Source organism: Colobus angolensis, unplaced genomic scaffold (assembly GCF_000951035.1).
Source record: "Colobus angolensis palliatus isolate OR3802 unplaced genomic scaffold, Cang.pa_1.0 Scaffold79, whole genome shotgun sequence".
NCBI lineage: Eukaryota > Metazoa > Chordata > Mammalia > Primates > Cercopithecidae > Colobus > Colobus angolensis.
This window is the reverse complement of record NW_012121709.1, coordinates 5,113,895-5,123,352: the sequence shown is the minus strand read 5'-3', so window position 1 is coordinate 5,123,352 and position 9,458 is coordinate 5,113,895. Positions and strand designations below refer to the sequence as shown.

Sequence of the window (9,458 nt, the reverse complement as noted above, 5' to 3'; positions counted from 1 at the left end):
AAAAAAAAAAAAAACACCCACAAACCAAAGCATGAGGGAGAAGGAACAGAGAGGGCTTGGGTGGATTGGGACGTTAAGGAAAACTTCATGGAGATACTGACATTTGGGTAAAACTTGCAGGTTAGTGAGGAGTGAGCCCTGATGAGATCGCAGGGAAAAGTGCTCCTGGCAGCAGAACAGCATGTGCAGAGGCCCTGAGGCTGGACTGTGTTTGATGTGTGGGAGGAAAAGGAAGGAGAGGGTAGCTGGGCTGGGGTTGGGGGGTGGGGTGGATGGGAGAGGGAGATGAGGTCACAGAAGTGATGGAGGGTGAGGGATGCAGATGGTATAGGTCCTTGTGGGCCACTGTGAGGTCTTTGGCTCTTATTCTGAGAGAAGGGGCCATGGCAGGGCTTGAAGCAGAGGAGTGACCTGATATGATTTGCAGTTTAAAGTGATCCCTCTGCCTTCTGGGTTGAGAATAGAACACAAGAGTCAAGAGGAAAGGCAGGTGACTAGTGCTGCAATAAACAGATACATGCACGTATATGTTCACTGCAGCACTATTCACAACAGCAAAGACATGGAATCAACCCAAATGCTCATCAGTGATAGACTGGATAGAGAAAATGTGGTTCATAAACACCATGGAATACTATGCAGCCATGAAAAGGAATGAGATCATGTCCTTTGCAGGGACATGCATGGAGCTGGAAGCCATTATTCTCAGCAAACTAACACAGGAACAGAAAACCAAACACTGCATGTTCTCACTCATAAGTCAGAGCTGAACAATGAGAACACATGGACACAGGGAGGGGAACAACATACACTGGGGCCTGTTGTGGGACTGGGGGAGGGAGAGTATCAGGATAAATAGCTAATGCATGCGGGGCTTAATATCTAGGTGATGGGTCGATAGGTGCAGCAAACCACCATGGCACACATTTACCTATGTAACAAACCTGTACATCCTGTACATGCATCCTGGAACTTAAAATTAAATTAAATTTTTTTTAAAAAAGAGAGAGATCAGGCCAGGTACAGTGGCTCATGCCTGTAATCCCAGCAGTTTGGGAGGCTGAGGTGGGCGGATCACCTGAGGTCAGGAATTTGAGATCAGCCTGACCAACATGGAGAAACCCCATCTCTACTAAAAATAAAAAATTAGCTGGGCGTGGTGGTGCATGCCTGTAATCCCAGCTACTCGGGAAGCTGAGGCAGGAGAATCACTTGAATCCAAGAGGCAGAGGTTGCAGTGAGCCGAGATCGTGCCATTGCACTCTAGCCTGGGCAACAAGAGTGAAACTCCGGCCGGGTGCGGTGACTCACACCTGTAATCCCAGCACTTTGGGAGGCTGAGACGGGTGGATCACGAGGTCAGGAGAGCGAGACCATCCTGGCTAACATGGTGAAACCCCGTCTCTACTAAAAACACAAAAAAATTAGCTGGGTGTGGTGGCAGGCACCTGTAGTCCTAGCTACTGGGGAGGCTGAGGCAGGAGAATGGCATGAACCCAGGATGCGGAGCTTGCAGTGAGCCGAGATGGCGCCAGTGCACTCTAGCCTGGGTGACAGAGCAAGATTCTGTCTCAAAAAAAAAAAAAAAAAAAGAGTGAAACTCCACCTCAAAAAAAAAAAGAGAGAGAGAGAGGCAGGGAGTTTGGAAAGACCAATGGGTTCCACCATTCTCTGGCTGTATAACTTGGACAAATAATGCAACTGCTCTGTACCTCAGTTTTCCCATCTGTAAAATGGGGATAGAATCCCCTCATTGGAAGATTAATTAACATGTTAAAAGTACTTAGATGTGACAACCAAATGTAGCACATGAGTCTTGATTGGTCCCAGGTGGGGCAAAAAAATCCCAGCTATAAAGGGCGCTTTGAAGGCAACTGGAGAAATCCGAATATGTACCATATATTAAGTAATATTTTATGTTAATTAAAAATTTCCTAGGTGGCCAGGCATGGTGGCTTACATCTGTAATCCTAGCACTTTGGGAAGCTGAGGCGGGGAGATCACCTGAGGTCAGGAGTTTGAGACCAGCCTGGCCAACATGGTGCAATCCTGTCTCTACTAAAAATACAAAAATTAGCCAGGCGTGGTGGCACACGCCTGTAGTCCCAGCTACTTGGAAGGCTGAGGCAGGAGAATCGCTTGAACCCAGGAGGGAGAGGTTGCAGTGAGCCGACATCACGCCACGGCACTACAGCCTGGGTGACAGAGTGAACTAGACTCCGTCTCAAAAAAAAAAGCATGTCCTTGTTCCTGGGAGATGCACACTGAAGTATTTAGGGATGAAGAATCTAAATGTCTACCACTTACTCTTAACTGGTTTAGGGAAAAAAAAATTGATGTCAAAAAAAGGGCAAATGTAAAAAGTTAATGATCAGTAAATCTGGGTGAAGAATAAAAGAGTTTCATGCAACTTTTCTGCAGGTTTGAAATTTTTCAAAATGAAATGTTTGAGGAAAATGATAATATAAAAATCTAAACAAAAAGTTTTTTTAAAAGCAAAACCATAAAAAAGAAGCTGGGCACAGTGGCTCATGCCTATAACCCCAGCACTTTGGGAGGCCAAGGCAGGAGGATGGCTCGAGGCCAGAGACCAGCCTGGGCAACATGGTGAGACCTCCTCCACCCCCATGCCCCATGTATTAGCTGGGCATAGTGGCATGTGCCATCCCAGCTACTCGGGAGGCTGAAGTGGTGGGAGGATGGCTTGAGCCAGGAGGTTGAGGCTGTAGTGAGCTATGATCATGTCACTGCACTCCAGCCTGGGAGAGAGTGAGACCTTGTCTAAAAAAATAAAAAATAATATCAAAAAAGAAGGCACTTGGAATAATGGCTGGCAAACAGCAAGTGCTCTATAAGTGTTAGCTATTATTATAGTAATAATGATTATTATCTTATGTGTTTGTTGTTTATTATCTGTCTCCCCATGCCAGTCTGTAAGCTTCTTGTAAACCCATTCATTCCAAGCATGGTGTACAGTGGGTGCCTAATTGTAGACAGCACTCTGAAGGAGATTTCCGTGGTATTATGGAGATGTGTGACAGAGGGACCAGTTTGATCCAAGGGGTAGTCAAGGAAGGCTTCCTGGAGGTGGGGACACTTGAGTTGAAGCCTGAAGAACATTTAGCACTTAACTGGGCAGAAGAGAGGGGATGGAGATAGAACATTCCAGGCTGAAGGAAGCCTCCTGTGCAAAGCTCCTGAGATAGGAAGCTGTTTGAGGCACTTGAAGGCAGCTGATGTGGCTGTAGTTGGGGGTGCAGGAGAGAGAGGGAGTGGGGAAAGAAAAGAAGTCCACACAGAGCCGCGAAGACTGTCCTGGATTCTCATCATGGTCTGGAGGGCAGGAACCAGGGGTCAGCAAGCCCCGCAGCTTATACAGATTCCCACTATGGCACCCAATACCCTCTATGATGGCCCTTCTCCCATCCAGCCCCATCCTTGCACCCTGGAGTAACTGATGTCATTGACATGCCACATGACCTTCAACCCAAGGCTTATTCACAGCCTTCCAACAAACTTTAGTATCACCCTGGGATGCCCTTTCTCCCTCTTGACCAGCTGTGTGCATGCCCAGTTCTTTTGGAAGATTCAGCCAAGCAATCACATCTCCCCTGTTTTACGACGTTGCCCCAATTCCATCCTGTTACTGTCTCCTGCAAATGTAAGTAACGATCATGTCTTCTCTCCTATGCTATTCTTCCTGGTGAAAACCCCTCTCAAAGCATTACATGACACTTCTGGAATTATTTGCAAATTCATCTGATTGTTCACTAGATTAAGAGCTTTCTCTCTCTCTCTGTCTCTCTCTCTCTCTATATGTATATACACACACACACATATATATATATATTTTTTTTTTTGAGACAGGGTCTTGCTCTGTTGTCTAGGCTTGAGTGTAGTGGTGCGATCACAGCTCACAGCAGCCTTGATCTCCTGGGCTTGAGTGACTCTCCTGCTTCCACCTCCCAAGTAGCTACGACTATAGGCACATGCCACCATGCCTGGCTAATTTTTAATTTTTTTTGTGGAAATGGAGTCTCACTCTGTTGCCCAGGCTGGTCTCAAACTCCTGGCTTCATGTGATCCTCCCACCTTGGCCTCTCAAAGTGCTGGGATCATAGGTGTGAGCCACTGTGCCCAGCCACTGGATTGAGAGCTTTCTGAGGGCAGAACCTGGTTTTATGCTGAGTACGGTTCTTGCTCAGATGCTCAGTAAATACCTGTTGACGAACCAAATGAGATTTAACTATGCTACCCTGGACAAAAGAGGTACTTACGCATGAGAATGCAACACAACCCCTGTTCACATAAACTTGAGTTAGGTGAATGGGAAATAGTCATGAAATTTAGCAGTTTTTTCACTCATTCATTCAACACATTCATTGAGGCTCTCACACTTCTAATTTAATAGTTCTCAGATGTTCTGGTGCCAAGACCCCTTTATATTTTTAAAAAACACTGAAGACCTCAAAGAACTTCTGTCTATGTGGTTTAAATTTGTCTATATTTACCAATCTAGAAATATTAGAAATACTTAGAAATAGAAATGGAGACATATTTAAAACATAATGGCCAGGCATGGTGGCTCATGCCTGTAATCCCAGCACTTTGGGAGGCCAAAGCGGGCAGATCACAAGGTCAGGAGTTCAAGAACACTCTGGCCAACATGGCGAAAGTCCATCTCCTATAAAAGTACACAAATTAGCTGGGCATGGTGGCATGTGCCAGTAATCCCAGCTACTCGGGAGGCTGAGGCAGGAGAATTGCTTGAACCGTGACCCGGGAGGTGGAGGTTGCAGTGAGCTGAGATCATGCCACTACACTCCAGCCTGGGCTACAGAGTAAGACTCCATCTCAAAACCAAAACCAAACCAAAACAAAAAAACCCCATAATACACAAGCACATATTCATGAGCCACCAGAGTGATGACCTCCTCACAGGCGATACAGTCTCTGGAAAACTCCACTGTACACTTATGAAAGAACTAGAGCAAAAAGGCCAATAATGTCTTAGTATTATTATATAAATGGTTTTGACCTCACAGACTCCCTGAAAGGAACCCCCAGGGGTACCCTGGCCACACTTTGGGAACCACTGTTCTAACTGCTTAGTCAACATCTGCCCTGCCCTGTAGGTGGTACACATCATGAGGGCAGCCATGTTGTTATCGTACTCCTACTGTCCAGCCCTGAGCTGGCATAGAGTAGGGGCTCTGTCAATGGAGAGGACAAATGAATGGGAATGCAGATGACAAATGGCCAAACAGGAAAGTCTAGCGATACTAGGGTGATGAAGGCCCGGTCCCTGCCCTCCGGGAGTTCACAATCCCTTCCTCAGAGAAATGGGAGGACAGAATCTGGTGTCAAATGAAAAGGTTCAAAAAACCAGGTCTACCCAGGGCCCAGCTGAGGAGTTCATGGCTGTGAACTGCCTCCAGCATGTGGAGAAAAGGATGAACGTCTACAGAGGAAGGGGGGAGGAAGAAGGAGCCTTTCTCAGCTGGGAAGGATAGGATCGGGTGGATTGATGGGCAGTGGGGAAGGCAGGTGGCCCTGGACTGTTTTTTTGTTTGTTTCTTGGGTTTTCTTTGTTTGTTTGTTTGTTTTTGAGACAGGTTCACACTCTGTCACCTGGGCTGGAGTGCAGTGGTATGATTATGGCTCACTGCAGCCTCGACCTTCCAGGGCTCTAGCGATCCTCCCACCTCAGCCTCCTGAGTAGCTGGGACTACAAGCATGCACCACTGCACCCAGCTAATTTTTGTATTTTTTGTAGAGTTGGGGTCTTGCTATGTTGGCCAGGCTGGTCTCAAACTCCTGGGCTCAAGCGATCCACTCACCTCAGCCTCCCAAAATGCTGGGATTACAGGTGCGAGCCACTGTGCCCAGCTGGCCTTGGATTGTTAACTGCCCCCTGGTTGTGCCTCGCAGAGCACAGAGTTGGGGTTAAACCAATCACTTCACCCTCACCCCAAATTCTATCCACATGCTCCAGGTCTTGCCCAAAGATCCAGAGCAGGCAGGTGGGGGCTTGGGACAAGAGCCTGCAATCACAGGAGCCAGCCCCAATGTGAAAGAAGAGGCTTTGAGTGGGAGAGGTGCATTTCTTGACCTAGCACTTTGTGTTCACTGTGAGCTGAGAAAGAAGGAAGCAGCCACGCCTGGGTCCAGGGGGATGGATGCAGGTGAGGAGGAGAACAGGCAGTCATGAGCCACTACCCCTTATAAAGCATAAACACGCCAGGCACGGTGGCTCATGCCTGTAATTCCAAAACTTTGGGAAGCCAAGGTGGGTAGATCACTTGAGGCCAGGAATTCATGACTAGCCTGGCTACCATGGCAAAACTCCGTCTCTACTAAAAATGCAAAAATTAGCTGGGCATGGTGGTGGGTGCCTATAATCCCAGCTATACGGGAGGCAGAGGCAGGAGGCAGAGGCAGGAGGCAGAGGTTGCAGTGAGCCAAGACCATGCCGCTGCACTCCAGGCTGGGTGACACAGAGAGACTCAGTTTCAAACAAACAAACAAACAAACAAACAAATAAAGTAGGAACACGATACCAGGCCCTGCCAATGTTCTTTTTTTTTTTTTTTTTTTTGAGGCGGAGTCTCGCTCTGTTGCCCGGACTGGAGTGCAGTGGCCAGATCTCAGCTCACTGCAAGCTCCGCTTCCTGGGTTTACACCATTCTCCTGCCTCAGCCTCCCGAGTAGCTGGGACTACAGGCGCCCGCCACCTCGCCCGGCTAGTTTTTGTATTTTTAGTAGAGACGGGGTTTCACCGTGTTAGCCAGGATGGTCTCGATCTCCTGACCTCGTGATCTGCCCGTCTCGGCCTCCCAAAGTGCTGGGATTACAGGCTTGAGCCACCGCGCCCGGCCATCCTGCCAATGTTCTTTATGTGCATAATTGCACCCCAGTCTCATAACAGCAAACAGACAGGTCAGTGAGACTCAGAGATGAGCACCTTGGGTGCACAGCTAAGTTGCAAACAGTTGCTAAGTGGCAGGGTTGGAATCCAACCTCGGGCATGTGAGACCCCAGTATCCCCTTCTCCTGGTGTTCATAGCCTCGTGCATCCCCTTCCCTTAAGTAAGAGTGGCGCCTAGTGACCTGCTTCCAACCAGCAGGATACAGTGAAGGTGATGGGATGTCCCTTCTGGGATTAGGTTACAAAAGACTGTGACTTCCAGAACTCAGGGTATCTACTGGCCACAAGAGCCAGTGAGGAACTGAGGCCTCCAGTCTCACAGCCCATGAGGAATGGAATCCTACCAGCAACCACACAGTGGAGTTTGGATGCAGCTCCTTCCCGAGTTGAGCCAGGAGATGACCACAGCCCTGGCAATACCTTGACTGCAGCCTGTGAGAGGCCCTTGGCAGAGGACGCAGCTAAGTTGTACCTGGATCCTTTTTTTTTTTGAGACAGTCTTGCTCTGTCGCCCAGGCTAGAGTGCAGTGGCATGATCTTGACTCACTGCAACCTCGGGTTCAAGTGACTCTCCTGCCTCAGCCTCCTGAGTAGCTGGGACTACAGGTGTGTGCCATCATGCCTAGCTAACTTTTGTATTTTTAGTAGAGACGGGGCTTCACCATGTTGGCCAGGCTGGTCTCGAACTCCTGACATCAGGTGATCCACCTGCCTCAGCCTCCCAAAGTGCTGGGATTACAGGTGTGAGCCACCACACCCAGCCTTTTAATTTTTTTGAGACATGGTCTCCCTCTGTCACCCAGGCTATGGTGCAGTGGCACAATCTTGGCTCACTGCAGCCTCCGCCTCTTGGGCTCAGGCAATCCTCTCACCTCAGCCTCCTGAGTAGCGGGGACCATAGTCACGTACCACCACACTTGGCTAATTTTTGTATTTTTTGTAGAGATGGGGTCTCGCTATGTTGTTCAGGCTGGTCCTGAACTTCTGGTCTCAAGCAATCTGCTTACCTTGGCCTCCCAAAGTGCTGGGATTTCAGGCATGAGCTACCATGCCTGGCTTGTGCCTGGATTTTTGACCCGCAAAAACTGTGAGATAATAAACATTTGTTGCTTTAAGCCACTGAGTTTTGGGGTAACTTGTTACAAAGCAATCGATAACTGATACAAAAAGCATCTGACTTTGTAGTGAAAACTCTTACTCATTATAGAGAATCTGGGAAAGGATGTTTGAAGCATTTAATTATGAAAAAATGACATAACTGAAAATGTGGCTACTACCAGAAAGGACACACACACACACACACACACACAGAGACACAGACACATACCCCTAACCTCAGATTCTCTTCAATCAGGCCAACTACATCCAGACTTTGAATTACACACTAATACTGAATATTGGTATAACACACTATGATTTTCAAAACCCATATACAGCCCTATACATCATCTCATATGACTCTATTAAAAAACCCTACAAGTTGCCCAGCAGCTTGTCTATCTTGGGTGACAGATGACATGCAGGGTCAGGGTCACAATGAAATGCACTGCTCAGGGTTACAGAGTTAGTGCCTAGGATATTGCTGGTGCTCAATAAGCCCTCAAAGCATAGATGACTGGATGGAGGAGTCAGAGGCAGATGTCAAGAACTCTGATCCCAGCTCAGCCATTCATTCATTCCAAGGAGGCAATGTGCACAGGCCTGGCTGGACACAGCAGGGACTATTCCCAGGAATTTCTGGAAAAAGTGCTCTGATCTTTTAATACAGCCCTGGGGACATCTCAAAGCCCGAGGCCACGCCTTGTGGAATGGGCACGGCCAATGACATCAGAGGCTCTGGATTTGAATCCTGGTGTGACTGAAGAACAATGGGACCTCAGGCAAGTCCATCCCTTTTGTTTTTCTAAGCCTGAGTCTTTGTCTCTATTAAATAGGGTTATTATTTCCCTCCCAAAGTGTCTGTGAGGATGGGGACAGATAAGGCCTATAAAGCATCAAGTATGAAGAACTTGTAAGCACGAAATTAACAGGAGTCACCATTCTCTTGCCCTCTTTCCTTCATATCATAAAACATGCAAAAAAAAAACAAAAAACAAACTCACAGTGACCAAGAATTGGAGGACAGTTCATTCTCTAAATGCACTGTCACTCTTCAATTCGGCAAAGGATTCTTTTAAATAAACCAAGCCTCTCACTTGGTGCTCAAACTGCCCTTTCCCTAGCTCCCAGTAGCCTGTCAGAGGGCACACCATAAATACTTGCAGAGTGCCTAACTGGGCAAGTGCGCTCTCTGAGCAGAGAGTTCTTATCTCAGGACATGTTCAGTGTCTGCCTGACTAGCTTCGATTAACAATCTGCTTCCTGAGCCCTAGCTCAGGGGATAGTGGAAGGAGTGGGAGTGACATATTGAGCTTCATTTGATGAATCTTTAAAGGGGAGAGAAGGTGTGGCTTTAGCCTAGTGGGCCCCTCTCTCCCTTCCTCCCTCCCTCCCTTCCTCTCCTCCCTCCCTTCCTTCCCTCCCTCCCTCC

General features: G+C 47.8%; 1 protein-coding gene across 1 annotated transcript in view; it reads right to left on the bottom strand.

Annotated features, from left to right (window-relative positions):
• Positions 1-9,458, bottom strand: part of RNFT2 (ring finger protein, transmembrane 2) — a 129,207-nt gene that overhangs the window by 5,605 nt on the left and 114,144 nt on the right. The gene's annotated exons all lie outside the window — the stretch shown is intronic.